General features: G+C 37.5%; 1 protein-coding gene and 1 pseudogene across 1 annotated transcript in view; both read right to left on the reverse strand.

Annotated features, from left to right (window-relative positions):
- The window catches only part of TPO (thyroid peroxidase), a 179,241-nt gene that overhangs the window by 15,835 nt on the left and 141,032 nt on the right, over nucleotides 1–22,374 (reverse strand). The window lies entirely within an intron of this gene.
- LOC140529752 (sequestosome-1 pseudogene) lies at nucleotides 8,762–9,573 on the reverse strand (annotated as a pseudogene).

The following is a 22,374-nucleotide window of genomic DNA, read 5'->3' on the forward strand; positions in this document are numbered from 1 at the left end:
TATGTTTTCAAGCAGACTGAAAGACTACATGTTTAGTAGGCTGCAATGGGAAACTCTTTTTAGATGTTGATTAGACTTGCTGATTTCTCAGGTCCCTTCCAGATCTAAAATTTTGGGATTCTGTGAAGTTGTAGTCAGCAGAGATCAAGGTGCAAGATGCAAGCATGTTCAGTGAGGAAGCTGGAGTGTTATGTAGAACAGCAGGGCCATGGTAATCCTCAAACCCAAGAGTCCATCTTAATCTCTATAAAACTGGAACTAAGCAGAGAAGTTTCAGCATATACTAGCCTGGCTTGAGAGACTTCTGTAAAACTATATGAGGTAGAAAACAGTGAACCCTAAAGATTTACCGCTTGGAATGTTTTCTTCTGATATGCTAGGGGATTAATACTGTTTTTAGGATACTGTGTTCGTCCTTCATTGCCAAAGAAGACCATGCCATCAGGGAAATGATGACATGACTAGCACTTGAATTTGTTTTGAGTGAGGGAGGGCTGTGCAGGTCACCAGCCTCACTTCTCCTCCAGAGCCATCTGAATCCAGTGACCAGATATTCATCAGGAGGACTGGAGATGACCCAGGATGAGGCAATTTGGGTTAAGTGACTTGCCCAAGGTCACACAGCTAGTGAGTGTCAAGTGTCTGAGGTGAGATTTGAACTCAGGTTCTCCTGACTGCACCACCTAGCTGCCCAGGGTATTAATAGGGATTAAGGAGGAGCAAAGGATAGTGGACGTGTTATTTACTTGAGAATTCCCTTCATCAATGAAATCACATGATCAGATACCCCTCTCCCTAAAATGGGAAGAATGGATTGCATTCCATTGGAAACATGAGGTGACACTGATTTGTATATGGGGACAGAGAATCTAATATTTTATTCCTTTTTAAAATTCACATTAATTTTATGTCTCAGTGAAATGTTTGCTATTGGATTTGTGGTTGGCCTCATCTATAAATGGAGAGTTTTACTTTAGTTGGGGCGTGGGCTACAATTTGCAAAATTAATTGTCTTATATAGCCCGCACTGAAACTATTAAAAGGAACAAGGACCTCCAGAACAAAGTTCTCAGATTTTTCAGAGACCCAGTGTTAGCTATATACATATATATAAACTTGTTATCCAGAAACAGGATTCTTGGTCAGTAAAACTCATAAGGCAGGCAATTCTTGACAAGGCTCTCTCAACAGGTGGTTTCACCACACAGTCACCTACATTTTCGTATGTTTTTCCCTTATCTTCTCAAGATATCTTTTCAACATTCAAATTGGATAGACCATTTATTAAAATAAACTGTTCAAACTCAGTACTGTGGCCTAATATAGTCAACTTTTTCATACTTGGAATAATTTAGGTAATGTTTCCCATTTTCTCCCATTTTAATATGAATAAAACACAACACTGACAATTCTGTTGCTATTCAAAAGAAGGAAACCTAAACAGAAAGATAACTGCAACAGAATAGGAAAAATTGAATTAATAGAATTTCATGGAAGTCATCTACTCTAATACAGATAACCAGATGACCTATATATTTTTTTCAGACTCTTCCTGACTTTTAGCATCTCTATCCTGGAGCAAGTCTACTTTTTTTTTTCCCTAATGGCCCAAGAAGTATTGCAATTAATCTCCCTTTTCTGTTTTGCAGATCTGGTTGCTTGGAGTAGTGTAGACAGCACCCATTAAGTGTTTCTCTTATCCACAGCAGCCATAACTCTGAATAGAGCTAAATACTGAAGACTGGGCCGAGCTCTTGACAGATGACATGGGAAGCTGCCATGCTCATTTAGGAATCTGACATCCAGTTGTCACTGTGCAGTGTCTCCTCGAGCATCCCTTCCCTGACTAGGTCTGCTTCACTGTCTCTCTACTCCTGGCACATGCTATTTGATCAAGAAGGAAAGGTTAATGATGCAGGAACCTCTGAAATGGATTTTTTCTCCTCCATCTCTGTACGTAAAACTCTCCTTTGCTTGCAGCTTTTCTGATGCTGCATAATAGTCTCTGGTCAAGGTCATAACAATGATATGAGAATGGGGGACAGTGAGTTGTCTAGTCTAGCTTCTTTTGTGCCAGACACGACCCATTCAGAATCTTTGCTAAAATTATATCTGATTAATGTGGTTTGCGGTTTAGTTCAGAGAACAGTTTTCTTATGCGATATCTAACTTTTTTTGGTTGTTTCCTCATGTAGAGAATTTAGAAAGTGAGGAACTTTATTTTTTAAAAGTACTCAGGTAAACTAAAATTGTTCCATTGGAAAGAAAGTATATGTTCATCAACTAAAAGAATGGTTAAACAAACTGTGTCACATGAATGTATTGAAATATTATTGCACTAAAAGTATGATGACTTTGAAGACCACAGGGAAGTAAAGGAAGATAGATGAATTGATGAAAAGTGAAGTAAGCAAGAATCAGGAAAACAGTGCACATAACGATGACCTCAACAAGCATAAATGGAAACTGAAAATAGAACCTGCACGTTGTGTAATTATAATGACCAGATTTGTCCCTGCAGAAGAGACATGAGAATACATCTCCCTCCTCTTGTTACTGAGGTGGGGGACTCGAGGTATGGAACATTAGATATGGTGGGATTTGTCTGATGCCCTGACTAGTTTTTTAGAACTGTTTCTTTTTCTTGTTTTTATTCCTAGTCATAAGAGATGGCTTTCTCTGTGGGGGATAAGGCAGGATTGTTACAGAGGAGCAAACTAATGCACAATGTTAAGAGATGTATTTGTTAATGTCCCACAGAAAATAAGTAGCACAGAAGAATTTGAACTCAGATTTTAAAGATTCCAAATCCAGGACTCTTTTGTCTAGATGTTATCTGAGCTCAACTGGGCCCTCACTGTTGTAACTCTCTGACTTTTGCTTAATTGATTGTCTCTTACACTCCCACTGTGTTGGTTCCAAAACTGTTTATTTTCTCCTTAAGCCATCCACATTATCTCTCACCTTCCCTCTCAGGAAAGGACCTTATATTTCTTCTCAAAACATTGAGACTATCAGCAAGACATTTCCTTTCCTCCACAATTTTGTACCTCAAATTTCTTAAACATCTTCCCTCATCATCTCCTCCTTTGCTTAAATCTTGGAGCAAGATGTGGTCCTTCTTACCAAAGCCAGTCACCCTACATGTATCCTTGATCCCGTTTCCTCCCATCTCCTCTGTGAGCTTTCCCCTTCAATTGTCTCTTTTTTCTTTATAATTTTCAATCTCTCTCAATCTGTTGACTTCTTTCTTATTGCTTACAAACAACATCTATAACCACTTATTAATCACCTACAATATGCTAGGCACTGTCAGGTGCTGGTGATATAAAGTCAAAATCAAAACTATCTCTGCCCTCAAGGACTTTATATTCTGTAAGGGTTAACATATATATGTATACGCAAAAAAATTTAAAAAATAAATACCTGGTAATGTGACTCCTGTCCCAAAGCCCTTTGGTAGGAGATTCTTTCCTATTGGTGGGAAGGAAGGTCCTGTCCTATGTGAGGGGCAGGATAGAGTTGGCAAGAGATAGAAAACTTTAGTTCTTGGCAGTGTGGGCAAAACCCTGTTGATGTATGTACCAAAAGAAGGCAGAATAGGCATCTCTAGCTTGTTCTCTTTCAACCCTTCTCCAAAGGGGACTTTTATTCCTGCCAGGAGGGGAAACAAGAAGTTGTACCTGCTTTGGAATCTGTTCTGTTTTCCTCAGGGAGGGGAGGTATCTGGCTAGAAGCATATCTCTCTGCTCCCTTAAATATTATTCATCTAGGAAATGTGATCAGGTTTGAACTACCTTTGATGGCTTTAGCATTATGAGGAGATTCAAGGGGGATTGCTGGGAAGTGAAGCTCTGTTTCTCAGGGGTTTGGGATGGGGTTATAATCATTTTTTGGAGGGAGGCACTGGCAGCTAGAGGGATTAGGAAAGGCCTTAGGTTGAAGTGGATAGATGAATTAAGCTTTGAAGGAAACCAGGGATTCCACATGCCCAGACTTCCTTCATCTTAAAAACAAAACAAAACAAAAAACCCCCAAAAACTTTACTGGACCTTGCCATTCCTACAAGCTATCATCTTATATTTCATCTTCCTTTCGCTGCCAAAAAACTAGGAAAAATAAGCTTTCTACACTTCATTGCTTCCACTTCCTCACCTTTTAGCCACTTCTCAGATCCTTCCAATCTGGCTTCTGCTTCTGCCACTCAATTTATACTGTCCCCTTCGAGGTTACCAGTGATCTTACTGTTGAACCCAATGGAATTTTCTCTGTCTTCATCCCTCTTGACTTTTCTGTGGCTTCTGACACTGTTGACCACATTCTCTTTCTTCTGTGCTTTTAGACACTATGTTCTCCTGAGTCTTTTCCTAACTAAGTGACTGCTGCTTTTGCAGCATCATACTACGTGTTCTGTATTCTAAATGTAGGTAATCCATAGAGTTCTAGTTCTGGGCCCTCTTCTCTTTTCTCTAGAGTTTTATCTCTCAGTGATTTCATCTGGTGCTGTGGGTAAAATTTTCATCTCTATGCAGGTGATTCCTATGGTGATTGCTACATCTAGTCTTAAGTGTTTTTTGTTTTAATTGAGCTCCAGTCTATGTTGCCAATTGCCTATCGGACATCTCTAACTGGATTTCCCATAGATATCCTTAATGAAACATATACAAAGCAGAACTCATTTTTTATTAAAATGTTTTATTGGTGACCTTTTTTGGCATCTCTATTACTACTTAACTAGTTTCTCCCATAGAAACCCCTTTGTCTCTAATAAGTAAGTACAGTTGAGTGAAAGAGATCAACATATTGACCATGTTTGAGACTATATGTTTCATTTTTTACTTTTAACCCATCACTTGTCTACCAAGAGGAAGGAGGCATGCAGAGACTAAGCACAGTTTCATGGATTGAAGCTAAGGTTTAAGGGGGAGAGAGTAAAAATAATAGGTAGCTTACCTTCTAATTCTGATTGTATTTCTTTTTCTTAAATAAAACTGTTCCAATTTTATGTAATCAGAATACATTATTTGTTTTACTAAAAATTATGCCTCTAGTTATAGTTGTAAAAGATATCTCCTTTCTTTGTTCTTTAATTTTAAAAAATTATACATCATTGTATATTAATGTCATATGTTTGATATATGTTATAAGATGTTATAAATTTAATTTCTATCAGACTGCTTCCAAGTTTTCCTAGTAGTTTTTTATTAAATAGGGAGTCTTTACCCCAATAATTGATGCCCTTGGGTTTAAGGAATGCTATGATACCATGTGTGACTGTTTTTGAGTCTTATTTGTTATATCTGTAGAATTCATTATTTTTGTCTTCAAAGAAATTCCTTTCTAAAATTTCTGTGTTTAATGTTAAGGGTAACACTGTCCTTTTAGTCATCAAGATTGTAAGCTCAGACTAGTCTCTCACTCTTCCTCACATCTGGATTCAATCAATAACCAATTTCCTTTGATTCTGCCTCCATAATATTTCTGTCATCAGACCCCTTCTCTCTACTCTCTCTACTCACATGGCTACCACCCTAGCTCAGAACCTTAACTCTTCTTGTTTGGACCATTATGACAACTTCCTAATTGATCTTCCCTTTCCTATTCATCCTCTATACATCTGACAAAGTTCTGTTCTTAATCCAAAGATGTAACCAAATTAATCCTCTACTGAAGAATATTCAGTGACCTTTACTGTGCCCAGAACATAATAGCACTGTAATATAGGAACATAAATCTAGAACTAGAGAATATCTTAGAGGCTCTTTAGTCCAATCCCTTCTTTTTAAAGATGAAGAAACCAAGGCTTAGGAAGGTTGAATGGCTGCCCAACTATCACATATTAGGAGAAGTGAGAAAAACCAGGATCTTCTGACTCTCAGATGAGTGTATTTTTCACAGTCACCTGTTTCCTTCCTTAATTATTGAGTTGAATTTGAAGTCAGATGGCCCAAGTTTGAATTCTTCTCTGTAATTTATTACCAATGTTACCTTGGGCAAGTGAATCAGTTTCCTCATTTCTAAAATAAAGGGGAGAGAATTATGAAAAGATGGAGTCATATAAGGAGGAGCCCAGACCCCAAAAGCTTGTTGACTGATTGACAAACATCACATTAAGCTCTTAAAAAATGAACCAAAAGTATCAGTGATGAAGAGAAACAAAGAAATTCAGTTTATAAACTCTTCTATGGGATATCCAAAAAAATCCTGCAGAAATCCTGAGATAAGTCAGAGTAGGTGAAGGAGAAATGTGAAGTAGCATTTCCCATAGCAAGAGATAGAGTCAGAGCAGCATCCAGCACAAGGTCACTCAAGAGGTCTAGCCACAGGGGAAGACAGGGCTAGAGCAGTGTTCAACATGTTCCATAATGTTTGAACCACATGGTGTAAAAGGGATGGACCAGCTGGTGTCCAATCTAGCATCCCAGAGCCTGGGCCTGAAATACCATAGGAGAAAATGACTGACAATTCTCGTAGAATGTGGGACCTAGTCTTAGTCATTGAATTCAGGATCAAACAAGACCTTCCCACCTAATCCAAGAATATTGCAGGTACTGACATAAAAATCCAATCCAGAAATTGAGATTTGAGATATGAGTAAATAGAAAAAAAAATCTAAACACAACAAAGAAATACTTTGGACTGAGAGAAGCTCAAGTGGTATACCCAGAAAGAACAATAAATCCTCAAGTCTGAGGAAAGCCTCGGAAACAATAGGTTCTGGCCCCAAGGACTATTAAGAGTACCTAGAAAAAATGAAACAAGATACAAAATGGCTTAGGTAGGGAGAAAAGAATGGCAGTACTTGAGAATAGATGATAGTAAACTTTATAAAGAGTTGAAATTTCTGAAAATTAGAATGGGTCAGATAAAGCAATGACTCCATGAGATAATAAGAAATGTTAAAACAAAATTTAAAAAATTAGAAAAAAACAGAAGAAAATGTGATATATAATATCTATATCTATGTAATTAAAAACAACTGATCTGGAAAGTAGATCAAGGAGAAAAAATCTCAGAATCATTAGGCAATTTAAAAAGCATGAAAAAAACAAAAGCTTGGATATCATTCTTTAGGAAGTTATAAATTAAAACTGCCTAGGTTTTCAGAGGGCAATATGAAAAAAAGAAAGAATTCAATGGTCACTTTAAAATCCCAAAATGAAACGAAATGAAATGAAAGGGTGGCAGTAAATGATTTCCAAGGTTACTTCAAGGTCTTGATCTATTTTCATATGACCTTTTACTCTTAGGAGTCTACAAACACTCTCAGCATGTATGTGCCATGTCACTCAAATTCGGCTTCTTTTGAGAGGCATAATGTCAGAGCTGTTTGGAATGAGCAATATTACATGTTTTTATGAGATGGAAACTGGATAACTTAGCCAACTGAAATCACAAGGGGAATTTAAATAGTAGGAGGATGTAATTACCAGAGTTGAAATTTGGCCGGCTCACTAGAATCTCTCACCCCATCATTTCCAAAAAGGGCTCTGAGTTCTCTAATGACCACCAGTCATTTCCCTTCTTCCCCAGGCCCCCATGCTGGGGGATAGATTCCACCCAGAGAGTTACCATCACAAAGGATTAGAACTCATTCCATGCTAAATAGCCCATGTTAATGAGTTTTATTTTTATGTGAATTACACAGGAAAGGGGCAATTTACAAAAAAAAAAAAAAAAAAATCAGTCTATGAATAGGAGCACTGTCTATTGCCATCAGAGCACCATCTCAGTTTTAAAAGGTAAATTCTAACATTCACTTTCAGAATGTCCTCCTGTTATCACCGGCATTTTTAGAAAAAAAAAAAATTAGTAGTAAGTTTTTAACTGGAGGAACTACAAAGAAAAGAGTTAAACTCATTTATTTGGGAAATGAAGTTTCTGAATAAAAATGACATTTTCCGCACCTAACCTGTAATAATATCAACAACTCATTTGTGTAGCACTTTTCAATTGCAAAGTATTTAACATGGATAGAGAACAGGTCCTTTCTCATCAATGTCTCTGTGGATGACAAAGTATGAATCCCCTGGATGAGGCATGGATTCTTCTTGTCTTGTATTCTCACTGCTCCACTGCTTGGTCCAGGTCTTTGTCCTGGCATTGGCTCAGAGTCCCAAAGTCTTTGATATACTGGAAACCCTTAGGTGTGGTTATCTAGGCCTTAGGCTCTCATCTGTAAAGTGAGGGGCTTAGGTTAAATGTTGTCTAAGGTTCCTATCACCTTTAGTCTACAATGCAATGATTTTTTTTTTTAAGGTTGGGCAAATGTTTATTGAAGAAACGTTGTTGGATTTGGCAATTTTTTTTCTGCCAAAAGAAAGCAACACTAGTGCTTTACAAGTTTAACTGCAGAATGTTTACAGAGGTGAAAAGGGAATAACACTCGAGATAACTGACATGAACTGGTACAGCTCTCTTACACCAGAACTAAGGGAAGAAAGAGAAAAAAAAAGCACTAGGAAAATTCATCCTTTACTTTGCCTTCATGCCCTCCTAGTTGCAAAATTGTTTCTTCATCAAGCAGTGGAGGGATATCAGAGGTGAACTAGTTCTATCATCCTTTGTTTCCTGCCTCCCCACCTTGGAATTGTGTCTCTGATGCTCACAACGTTCTAAGCAAAAAGAGAATTGATACCACTTCTCCTGACTGAACACAGAAACCTTCACAAAAATGAACTCCCAGAGAAGCTGGCACAGATGACTTAGGTCATGCAGTTACAGGAAGGTGAGGTTAGAGAAAGTTTTAAGCAGGAATCTCTTATGGATCAGGTGGATGCTGGGAATACTAGATGGCATTGAGAGTGGCCCCAATGTCATAGCTCTTGGTCTGAAGGAGAATGGTGAACCAATCACCCTGATCGGAGAAACCTATGGACAACATCTGGGAGAGGGATTTGATCAAGTCAGGGATCTGGTACTGGTGGAAGATGTAGATATGATGCAGCTTCTTTGAACCCTGTAGGCCCCTCTGGAGAATGGCCCATGGAGTTTGGACCATTTGATTCTGAAGGGAGTCTGAAGAAGTGAAATTCATCTATGGAAGAATCCATGTCTTTCAAAAACAAGTACGTTCAGCAATCATATCCTCTTGAACAGTTACCAGACATTGTCCTTGAAATAGTGGATTCTCATCCAGCTGAATGGAAGACTCAACTGTTTTCTGCACTTGCTCAGAGAGGGCCTCTATTACCATTTCAGAGCTGTGGGTGTTTGCCTGGTGCTGATTGGACAAGGAGTTGTTAGGCTGATGGCTAGTCTTCCTTTTACTATTGGGCTGAGAAAAAGATGGAATCACTCTGCTTCTTTTCCCACTATGGCCACAATGATGTCCGCAATGCCCAGAGGGCTAAGGGCAGCCACCACACTTTCATCTATATTCTGCCGGAAGGTGACATTGGGTTCCTATTGTAAACTAGCACTAGCTTATTCTGCTCCTGGATTGGGAAGAGTCCTGCTAGTTCGTGCCTATGGAGTATTTTGATTTATGGGGCAAGAAGCAAAGAATTCCCAGTCTGGCATCCACCCAAAGCAGGGAAAAGGCCCATGTCTCATCTTCTGAAGCCAACGTTGGCAGGAAGTTCACTCAGTCTTGAGTACCTCCTGGGTTTGAGGTTGAGGGGATAAGAATACCTGGGAGGGTGGGGTATGTGAGTGAATATTTCCTAGGTTTGGGCCAAGATGACATAGGAAAACTGTAGGAAGGGAGTGAATAACACCCAGTCAGGGGGAGAGGCAGACCCTGGACCTGCGGTAGGTAGGAAAGATCGTGGTGGGGAGTTAAACCCAGTTGCGACAGCCCTCTTATGGCCCTCTCCTCTCCCTTCCCCCAGGTGCTCCTTCCTGGTCAGCTACAATACTACAATACTTTGATTTAAAGGGGTGTCAGGTTCACATGAGAGAAGCTGCAGACAAGGACTTATCCTGGAAAAAAAAAGCCTACACAGATACCCAGTTCCTCCAGGAAGTCAAAATTATTGAGGCCTGAGTAGCAGATGAAAGCACAGAATGAAGAGGAGTTGGAAGACAGACCAATAGGGGAGAGATATCTCTGTATCTGTAGGTGCCATGTGCCAACCCCTAAACCCCACTTGCTCAATCTGAGGCAAAAGGAGCTGTCACCAGACAGAAACAAAAAGAGTGGAACCCGGTGAGAGCTGAGAGAGAATGGAAGTGCTTGCAGGCCACACCATAAGCACAACCCCAAAGAAGTTGATAGGTCAATATAACAGGAAACCTAGTACACATAGGATTACTGTGGATCTATCTCTATTGGTACTATGAGTAATATGGACTATGCAAATACTGAAGGAAAATGGAGTCAAACAGAAAAAAATAGGTTGCTTGATGTCCTGCAGAATGAAGAAGAGAGTTGTTTTAATTGTTTATGGACTCAGGAATGAGTTCTTTAAATTATTTTTCTATTGGGGATAAATAAAACTTGCTCTGTATCTGTCTTTGACTGGATACATTCCTTGGAGCTGAAGTTCCTTTTATGGAAAATACAAGAGTCATATTCCAATGTTCCATGGTGAGGCTATGATACGTACTATATCTTAAATTATGTTGAGAACCAATGTTTTAAAAACAGATTTCCACTTTAGTCATGTTGTAAAAGAAGAATCAGAACAAAAGGGAAAAACCATGAAAAAGAAAAAAAAGAAAAAATAATATGCTTCAATCTGCATTAAGACTTCATGGTTCTTTCTCTGGATGTGGACAGCATTTTCCTTCATGAGTCCCTTGGAATTGTCTTAGATCATTGCATTGCTGAGAAGAGCTAAGTCTATCAAAGGTGGTCATCGCACAATGCTGCTGTTCCCGTGTACAATGTTCTCCTAGTTCTGCTCACTTCACTCAGCATCAGTTCATGTAAGTCTTTCCAGGTTTTTCAGAAATCTGCCTGCTCATCATTTCTTATAGAATAATAGTATTCAATTACATACGTAAACCACAGCTTGTTCAGTCATTCCCCAATTGATGAGCATCCTCTCAATTTCCAATTCTTTGTCACCACAAAAAGAGCCTCTATAAATATTTTTGTACCAGTGTATTCTTTTCCTCTTTTATGATCTCTTTGGGATACAGATCTAGTAGTGATATTGCTGGATCAAAGGTAGCCCTTTGGGCATAGTGATGAGATCCAAATTAAGAGACCTGTGACATCAAGGACAATTTTATTTATGTCTTTATATCCTTAGTGCCTAACATGGTAGTTGGTGCTTAGTAGATTCTTAATAAATGCTTGTGGATTGATCTGAAATGATGGGACTCAGAAGAGACCTGGTCAACACAAGAGTAAAACCCTATTTATATAATTTTACATGAAATAGCTCATTGGAAGTTCTCAGTACCCAAAAACCTAAGTCAAAAGAAGAGACATTTAGGAACAATAAATCTTTGAATATGTGCTCCTTAAATGCTTTTCCCCCTTTTCTTCCTTCCTTCCTTCTTCCTTCCTTCCTTCCTTCCTTCCTTCCTTCCTTCCTTCCTTCCTTCCTTCCTTCCTTCCTTCCTTCCTTTGTTTGTTCTTTCCTTCCTTTTTCTTCCTTATTAAAAACAAACCCAGAAATGACCACAGACCAAGTCTAAAGTAAAAAGAGTAGGTAAAGCTTCTATGAATTTATCATGTAAGTACTTTCATAACTATTTGTATACATGTCACATCCCCCACTGGACTGGAGGCTCCATGAGGGCAAGGTTTATATCTTTTTCATTAGTTTTTAATCCCTTGTAACACAAAGAATAGATATTTGTACATAGCAGAATTAAACCTAGAAAAGATTTTAGAGATCGGATTTAATACCTAGATTTTATAATAGATACATATAGAAGATTGAGGAAAAGGCAGACAATGAGTAAGAAAACTTGGCATGAGCCTGCAGAAATAATGTCAGGAGTGCTAAAGTTCAAAATAACCTGAGACTGGTGATAAAAGCTAAGGACAATAATAAGGTAAAAAAAAAATCTCTATCAGGGAAAAGAGAATGATCAAAGAAAATATAGAACCACTGCTCATTTTGGATGGAACAAGAATAACTAGTAGTAGCAAGAAGGTAGAGCTGCTGAATTTTTATTTTGCTAGTTTTCTTTGCCAGGAAGAATCACTTTTGGGTTTGAAAGGACAGGACAAAAATGGGACTAGAGAGTTAAAAGTGACATTGCTTAAAAGGATGGTAAGAGCATTTAGTCATCCTTGATGAGCACAAGTTGATCTGAGCCAGATGAACTGCAACTTTGAATATTGGTGGATGTGGTTGCTAATCTGTCGGTAATATTTGAATGATCATGGAGAAATAGAGCAGAAGTAGAGAAAGACAACATACTGTCCTGGTTTTCAAGGAAAGAAGAGTCAGTCAGTCAGCAATCATTTATGAGGTGCTTTCTAGATTACCATATGCTTAGTATTAGGCTAAGCACTAGAGATACAAAGAAAGGTAAAATATTGCCTCAAGGAACTCACATTTGGGGGGGAAGGGAGGAGGGAGACAGTGTACAAATAATTGTGTATCAACAAGATATGTGCAGTGTAAAGTGAAGGCTGTTGTTTGTCCTTTGTTCTGAAAGAGGACCAATTACATCAGGAAAGTGAAGCCTTGACTTTCAAGTGAATTCGATTTTAGTGAGGCAGGACTGTGCAAAGTCATCAGCCTCATTCTCTCCTGCAGAGCCATCTGTGTCCAGTGTTCAAAACACAGATCAGAAAGACTGGAGGTGGCCCCCAATGGAGTGGGAGATCTTGGCTTTTTTAAGTTGAGATCTCTCTCAGGTCCCAGTTTTTTTCCTGAGATAACACAGATGTAGGTGATTAAGGCTAGTTAAGAAATGAGGCAAAAAAAAAAAAAAGTCCTTTTTATCTTCTCAAAAAAAAAAAAAAAATCAATCTGGGAGGGGAAGACCCTCAGGGTTTCTGGTCAGAATAGAAATTTTTACAAAAATGTTCACACTCATTCTGAGCCGACAAAACCCAAAGTATGATCAAGTGAGACTTGGGTTGGGGCTGTTATTGGCCAATCAGTGAGACCCAGAATGATTTGGGTTTAAGACATAGTCAAATAGCTGCATTTGAGTCCCAATGCATGGTTTTCCTAAGCCCCATTTCAAGAATTTATATGTCTTCTAAGATCTTTCCCAGGTCTCAGTTTGTCTGAGGCAACACTGATTTAAGTTTGGGTAAGAAATGAAGCAAAAAATGGCCTTGTTTGCCTATTAAAAAAAAAGGAAGGTAATGATAGAGAGAAGAAATTGACAGTAATAGGGTCTAGGAACTATAGTGCAATCAGTTTGATTCCCAGCAAAATTCTAGGATATACTATCAAAAAGGTGGTAATTAGAAAAGGAATTGGCAACCACAAAGAAGGTGATATGTTCTCAGGCAGATTAACCAGTTTTTTTGACAGGGTCACTAAACTGATCAATCAGGGGAGTGAGTGAGTGTGTGTGTGTGTGTGTGTGTGTGTGTGTGTGTGTGTGTACCTCAATTTTAGTAAAATGTGCTTGCTTCCCTGTCCAATCTATCTTTCTCCATACAACTGCAAAATCTAAGAGACAGGTCTAATCTGTTACTTCTCTGCTTAAATATTTTCAATGTCTCACTGTTGCCTCGAGGATAAAACACAAAATCCTGAATCTATGAGAATGCATTTAAGGTATTCCACAGTCTGTTTTGCACCTGTCTTTCTCACCTTTCTCTGTCAGTCATTGCCCCTTCACAACATTTCATCTTCTGATGGAATATACAGGGGTGTCTCCTAGGTTGGAAATGTATTTTCTCTTTACCTCTGCCTTATAGAAACTTGAACTTCCTTCAATAGTAAGGCCTTTCCTGGTCCTCTCAGTGGTTAATATTCTCTCCCTTTGGAAATCTGACTTGTTTTACATAGACTGGGTGTTAAAGTATACGTAATATTTCTTCAGGAAAAGGTAACTTTCAGAATAGAGACTCTTCTGTTTCTGTCTTTGTACCTTCAGTAGCTAGCACCTTGTCCTACATGAGTAAGTGCTAAATCAATTCTTTTGAGGGTTGAATAGAATTGAATAGAGGTTTTGTTGTTTTTAGTACTAGAATCAACATTTTCAAACATCACAAAGGGAACAATTTTAGAGTTTACAAATGAGAAAGCCATATCTGCACAAGGGCTTTGAGGGATTGAGTAATCAGAAGAGTATGTCTGAAATAACCTAGAATGAAAGACTACAGGAAAACAAGTGGCTACTGTGAAGCTGGCATTAGGGGAAAAAAAGGGAAGCTGGGACATTTTTCTCCATATGTTTCCATCAAAATCATCTCATGTCACCTCCATTGGAGCTGACAATAAATACAGTGACCCATTTTTTTTTTTTTTGGCCAAGGACTGCTGGAGGCAAACAGATTTATCCTCATTATAAAGGTTCCTAGGCACCTGGGTTTTCCATAAGATGTTGATATTGATGCTGCCTGAAAATAGTGAAGACAGAAAGTAGGAATGAAAAGGTCATACATTCTTTTATTGAGTTTCTGAGCAAGAGGGCTTGTCAGTACTTTCATTCCATGGTTCCTCTTATTCTCTTAGACAGTACTTTCTAGATTGGTGCCCAGAAAACTTTTTGAGCTGTCAAGACCTATAAGGTAGCTTGGATGGTGAAATATGAGACCAATAGTCAGACTTTTTATTTGTATATGGTATGCCATAATCACTACTTAGTATCTTGCCCTGGATGACAGATCTAAATGGGACAGTCATTCCAGAATTAGACCTGTTTCAGATATACTTTTTTACTTTGTAGAGGATACCCTATCCTTTTCTATGGGATAGGTCCTAGAGATGTCTGCGGATAGAGGAATCTTCAGATATTTGACATAAAATGCTTTAGATTCCTTCTTGCTCTGTTTCCAAGGCTCTCTTTTTCAATGATTTTTCAGATCCTCTGATTCCATCAAAGAGAGAGCCTCATTTGTCTTTTTTGGTTGTTATTACTTACCTTGAGCAAATCACTTCAGCTCTCTAGAAGTCAATTTGGTCAACTATTAAATGAAGAGGTTGCCCTTGATGCTCCCTAAAGTCTTTTTGAGCTCTGAAAACCTATATTCTGTGTAACATGGGAGTCATAATAGTTCCTAAACATCTTCCACTAACAATTCATCTCTCTGTGTTAAGCATTGAGCTTTCTCATTAATCCTTTTTAAAACTATAAATACACCTGAGTATTAATATATTAGATCCATAGTACGTTAGCGTGAAAGAGTTCTAATGTCTTTAACATCTGTAGTCTCTCCACAAAGAATATTAACTATTGACTTTGCTGGCCTATGATAGTTTATGTCAATCCTTACAAAACATATTAAAATTCCTGAATCCAGAATCCTCAAACTAATAGGATTTCTGGTGGTTTGAAGTAAGTTAGAGAAATGACATTTTTATTTTTAATAGAAAGTTATTGGAGTTCATAATGACAATATTAGAAAGAAAAGGATGTGAAAGAACATCTTTAATGTCATTAGGAAAATAAAGATTTTGGAAACAATATTCTAATGATTTGTATGTCAAAATATCTTAGGTTATTCACAGTAGGTCTTCTCTCCAGTGACTTTTTTACAGAAGCATAAATCCAAGGACAAAAGTGGGAGAGCATGACTTGACAAACTAAAATAAATGTTCTGAAGGTTCAGTCAACCACCTGATTACTGTATGTTTTACCAAGGCCAACAATATTATTGATTAGAGTAATAACAACTTTCTTTTTATTTGACTTTGTAACACATCCCTCCTCAATCCCATAGGGAAAAAATCCTGGAGTTTTCGTATTTTTAAACTTTATATTTTAAAGGTAAATTTAAATCAATCTTATTTTGCAAAGTAGGGATTTTCTAAAAAAGTCTTTGTTGTTTTCTGGGCCTTGACTTTCTTACACTAAGCTTTTTCTGTCTATCTAGATGCATCCTTTTCTACTGCCTAGCACACCCTCCCTTTTCTGGAATCTCTTGGGCCTGCGACCTCCCAAGTTGCATACTTCCAATATCAATTTGTACCTCCCTGTATGTGACATCAGTGGTGGCAGACCAAGTCAATGTACCAGTGCGAGGCACTACCTTTCCCTACCAAATCAGTGATTCTTGTGGGGACACATTGAACTAAGGGGGAATGATGAGAACCTGATATAAAACCTGAGTGTTAAAGCCAGGGGGCATCTTTCATTGGCTCATTGAACCCCTTGGACCCCTTGCTTTGACCTGAAGATTATCAAATGAACACTCAGAGCTTATGTATCCTGCTTCAAGACCAAGTACATTCTATGCCACTAATGATTGTGATACATTTGTACCTGTTTCCCTTGTCCTCTTTACATGGGATTTTAGGTTACCCCTGTTAAGACATAAGCTACAAGTGTCTTTTATAATTACAGGATCATGGCTCTAGAGGTAGGAGAGATCTCACAGTCCAGCCTTTTCAAGTTTTAGAAGAGGTAACTGAAGTCTGGGTTAAGTGATTTGACTGAGATCAAATGGGTAATAAATGTCATAAAAGGGATTTGAATTTAGGTCCTCAGTCTCCAGAACCAGTGCTTTTTCCAGTATATGGTGAAAGTCTTCCCTAGTAAATTAAAATACTCCCATGAAATGCTTATTGCTTTACATGTCTAATCTGCCTGCCTAATTCCTGTGCAATTTCACCTTTAAGTTCCAGCAATAGACAAGAAATAGTGGAGAGTTTAGTAATACCCTTGGGGTACAGGCTACCCTCAAGCCATCTTTTACAGGAAACCTTTCCCTACCTCTCTTAAATCTGGTGCCTTCCCTCTGTTAATTATTTTATATTTATCATATACATATGTACACATATATATGTGTATATATATGTATATATGAATACACATAGATAGCTTGTTTGCTCATATTTATTTGCATGTTTGCTTATTGTCTCTCCCATTAGATTGGAAACTTTTTGAGAGCAGGAACTATCTTTTGCCCCTTTGTATCCCCATCCCTTAGCACAGTGCCTGACACATAGTAGGCACCTATTAAATGTTTATTGATTAATTTCCTTTTGGGATATCAAAAATCCTAAGGGAAAATGATTGTACAATTTATATATATATAGCCAAACTTCAATGATCATATTTCCTCTTCTTTTGGACTTTTCTGTAATAGCCTTTTCAAGGAACTACAGTACCTCAGAAAGAGTTGTGGTAATGAGGTATCAGGATTGTAATGAAAATCTTGTTTTCTTTCTAAGTCACCCTGATTGCTTCATTCTGGTTAAGATTCTCCTGGAAATACATTCTTCCCTGGCTGCTTTTCAAACTTAGCACATGGTACTTTGCAAGTCTTTGTCAAAGGGATAATATAGGAGATAACAAAATGTATGTGGAACGCTGTCTTCAGTGTGGGGATGGGTAGAAATCATGGAAAGGATGCTTATAATCTGCTTGATTATATCATTCCTTCTTTACATCCAAGGAGGACTTGGAAAAAGGCCTTGTTAAGCATGGTTTTGTGGAAAAGACTACTGGTTAGTTTTAAAGTCAAGAGATTTATGGTAGATTCAAAGCCTGGGTGCAACAATTATATGCTATATTATTACATGGGGCAAGTAAAAGAGAAATCTGAACCTCAGTTTTCTTATCTATATAATGTGGATAACGATATTGTGCTGTTCCACATAGGGTTGCTATAAAGTGCTTTCTTAGCCTTATTACACTATGCACAATAATCATGTCAAGAAGATGACAAGGAAGGATTCATCAGTGGAATGGAAGTAATTAAAAGGAGAAACATGACAGTAAAATTTTAGAGAGTGTCCCTAAGAATCAGGAAGACCTGGGTTCAGGCCCAACAACAAGCTATGTGACCCTGAATGAGTTGCTTAATTTTCTAATACTCAAAAAATTCTAAGTTTATAAATTATAGAGAAATTCCCAGTTCATATATGAAATCACAAGGACAAAAAAGTTCAAATACCTCAGTTGTTGACAATATGAATAGCAAGAAAACGAAACCATAGAATTAGAGAAATTGAGAATTTGGAGGGATCTCTATGATCCTTTGGTCCATCCCATATCCTGTAAAGAACCTCCACAATACATTTGACAAATGATCATTCAACATTTATCTAAAGAACTTTGGTGAGAGTTCCTCCTGAGGCAGTCAATCATTCTTTCAGGAAATTAGTCATTTTCTATGTGCCAGATGGGGATCTAGAGGTAAAAATAGAATTGATCCTGCCTTCAGGGAGTTTTCATTCTATCAGAGGGAAATGGCATGCACACAGCTAAGTAAATGCAAAATGTGATCTATTCACAGTAAATAGAGAGTAGTCTCTAGGGTAATTCAATGTAGGCAGTGATGAATTAAGATGAGATTCCTGTAAGAGAAGGCCTTTGATCTGAGACTTGAGGGTTTTCATGAGGTAGAGGTGAGAATGGTTTGAATCACAGGCATGGAGGATGATTTGTTCAAAAGTACAAGACTTGATGTGTAATGTTATGTGAGAAAGATGACCGAACTATAGAATATAAATGGAAATAATGTATAATAGCATTATATATAATATATATAGAATATACATTATATAGTGTATAATATCTCAGCTATTATATAATATATTTCATATGAGATATTATATAATAATGTATAATAAGCTTGGAAATATATAATATATTACTTAATATATTATATATCATGTATCATATGATATATTATATAATAATGTATAATAAGCTTGGAAAAGTAGGTTGGAGCTATGTGGTGAGCAGCTTTAAATGACAAACAGAGGTATTTGTATTTGATTCTAGAAGCAATAAGGAACCACTGAAGTTTATCAAGCAGGGAAGTGACATGGTTAGATCTGGGTTTTAAGAATGTCATACTGGATTGTTGGAGGTGTGAACTGATCCAACCACTGAACTATACCAAGTGGGCTATAAAAATTTAAATATCCTTTGACCTAGCAATACCACTTTTAGGGCTGTATCCCAAAGAAATCATACAAATGGGAAAAGAACCCACATATACAAAAATATTTACAGCAGCTATTTTTGTGGTGGTCAAGAATTGGAAATTGAAGGGATGGCCATCAGCTGGGGAATGGTTGAACAAGTTGTGGTATATGAATGTAATGGAATACTATTGTGCTATAAGAAATGATGAGCAAGTAGATTTCAGAAAAATGTTCAAAGACTTTAAAGAACTGATGCTGAGTGAAATGAGCAGAAACAAGAGACCATTGTATACAGTAACAACCACATTGTTCCATGACTAACTTTGATAGACTTAGCTCTTCTCAGCAATGCAAGGATCTAAGATAACTCCAAAAGACTCATGATGGAAAATGCTATTCACATCCAGAGAAAGGACTATGGAGTCTTAATGAAGATCAAAGCATACTATTTGCTCTCTCTTTTTTTGTTTTTTCTTGCTTGTGACTTCTGCCATTCATTCTAATACTACTTTACAACATGACTAATGTGAAAATATGTTTAATAAGAATGTATATGTAGGGCCTTTTTCAGATTGCATATCATCTTGGGGAGGGGTGAGGGGAGAGAGGCATAGAAAATTTAAAACTCAAAAGCTTATGGAAGTGAATGTTGAAAACTAAAATGAAATAAATTAATTTAAAGGAAAAAAAATAAAATATGGCAACCAGAACTGGGATAAAAAGGACATGCTGGCAGTTATGTGGAGCATGAATTATAGTTGGCAAAGAGTTGACACAGGGAAGCTAATTGGGAGGCTATTATAATATTTTAGATGAGAGAGGATCATAACATTGTGGCCATGTGAATGAAGAAAAGAGATATTGAAAAAAAAACATGACATGTGATGAATATGGAAGAGGTGATGGAGAAGGTAGATTTGAAGATTGATAAATTAAACAATGTCTTTGTTAATTGCTCACCATGACCAGATGTGCTAAATATTGAAGATACAAAGACACAATTGAAATATCCCTTGGCCTTAGGGAGTTTATATTATAAAAAGGGAGATAGCATGTGCATATTTAAGTGTATACATAATATGTTCAAAAGGAAAATAAGGTAGTCATGAGTAGTGCACATATACTTGAGGAATTAGGTATACCAATATGCCATGGGTGTTTGAGTTTTGAAGAAAGCCAGAGATTTTAAAAGGCAGAGGTAAAGAAAGAGTACATTTTAGGCTTGGATATAAGAAATATATGATGCAAGACAAACAAAAAAATTAAGAGAGCTAGTACAAAGACATGAAGATAAGGATGGAGTGTCATGTTCAGAACATGCCTGGATTTCAAAATACTTGTAGAAAAGTGATATGTAAGAAGTCTGGAAAGGGGTCAAATTGTAAAGACATTTAAATGCCATATGTAAGGGTTTATGTATTATATACCTAGAAGTCCTAGGTAGTTACTGCATTTATTGAGTAGGAGAGGGACACGACTAGATCTACTCTTAAGGAAAATCACTTTGAAAGATTGGTTTGAATAGGGAGACCAAATAGGAGACTAGCAAGTCAAGAGATGACAAGAGATTGAAATAGAATGGTAATGTGTGAATGGAAAGGATGGGACGTATTTGTGAGATATGGAGATAGAAAAATCCACTGACTGGATAGGTGGAATGAGGAAGACTGAGAAGCTGAAGATGACAGCAAAGTTGAGAGTCTGGAAGACCAGAAGGATGGAGGCGCCTTCAACCTCAACAACTGCTAAATTTTTGAAATGGGTGGTTTGGAAGGAAAGATAAGTTCTACTTTTGATGAGTTCAGTTTGAGATGTCTATGGAATATTCATATTGAAATGTCCAATGGGCAGATCAGGTGACTAAGAAGTCATTAATAACTTGCAAGAAAGCAGTTTCAGTTGAGTAGTGGGATCTGAGGCCAGAATGTAAAGGATTAAAGAAGAGAGTGAGAGGAGAAGAACTATCACTTAGCATCCTGGATGACTTTTTCAACAAGTTTAACTGAGAAAAGGGACAGAAAAAAATAGAATAATGACTAGCTGGGATGATGTAATCCAGTAAAGATTTTTTTTTAAGTATGGGAGAGATTTGAGGGAACCAGTGGATAGGGGGATATGGAAGATTAAACAGAGAGGTGGGATGATGGTGGAGACAATCTTTGGAAGATGATAGGAGACACTGGGAAGTAGAGGAGTTGGCAATGGTAAGGTGAAGAATTTGGAGTGAAGGAGTAAATGGAGCCTGCCAGTTTTATCTACCATGAACTCATGGTGCACATCTTTATTTGGGCTATCACTGCTACTTGGCAATCTTCCTACTTAGCCTTATTGATTCTGCATAGCCATTGTTTCAATGTTTTTATTCTTTCCTGTACTAATTAACCCTACTCCTGTACCCACATGTTTATAGAAGGTAGCCTAGTTTTTTCATTCTTTCTTAGGAGGTAGTGATGGTGGTAGTGGTGCTTGTAGAGACTGGATTTGTGATTTCATTGTTATCAAAACTCCTGATTTAAAAAAAAAGACCTTCTCCCAATACAGATTAGCTCTTCAGCTCTATTTTATAATCTTAGAGTACAGCCTTGAATTATTTAGAGGTTAAGTGACTTGTCCAGGTCACACAACTGAGATGTTTCAAAGGTAGATCTTCAGCCCAGGTCTTCCTGACTTCGAAGTTCATCTTCTCCCTACTAAAATGAGGCTTCTCATCATACTTAGAACAAGAGACATAGTTCCTACTTAACTAAAAATACTAACACCAACTAAAGAGAACTTCCTGAGGCTCTCTCTTCAATTTCTCAAGATAATTTAACATCTACTCCAGTTATAGAAAAGTTACTCTAGTTATCAGGAAAGGATCTAGTAAATGGGAAGTGATTGAATATGATGAGAGAGAGAGAAAGATAAAAGGGGGGGACAATGTCCCAGATAGGATGATAGAAAGAATAGGATCAAAGGAAAAAAATAGAAGGGTTAACCATCTCTTTCTCAGAATCTGGGGCAAAGGAGGTGAAGGTATGGAAGGCGTTAAGTAGGATGAATAAGTTACCTTACAACAGATGACTTGAATTTGAACCAATCAGATATACAACCAGAAACCTGAAATGGGATTCATGGGATCAAAGATGCATAGGACTGTATAATTAGAGATTGAAAGGAATCTCAGAGAATTGAAAAATTAATTAATCTGATTCTATCCACTGCAAATTCTTGGTATATAGTTTTAATTGGACCCTTACTGCCTTTTGGCGATTCCATTTTACTCTTACCTCTTCATTATATGTAGCCATTGTTTCATTTTCTTCTATTTTCCTCTCCTCATTCTCTCCATTTACAGTAGGTGACCTACTTTCATATTACTTGGATTCTTGAATCCATTCCTCATGTCCTTCAGGACCTTGCTCCTGTAGTCACCCCATTCTATCAAGTGCTTTCAATAACTTCCTTTTGCCTGTCT

The sequence above is a fragment of the Notamacropus eugenii genome, chromosome 1 (genome assembly GCF_028372415.1).
Source record: "Notamacropus eugenii isolate mMacEug1 chromosome 1, mMacEug1.pri_v2, whole genome shotgun sequence".
Classification (NCBI taxonomy): domain Eukaryota; kingdom Metazoa; phylum Chordata; class Mammalia; order Diprotodontia; family Macropodidae; genus Notamacropus; species Notamacropus eugenii.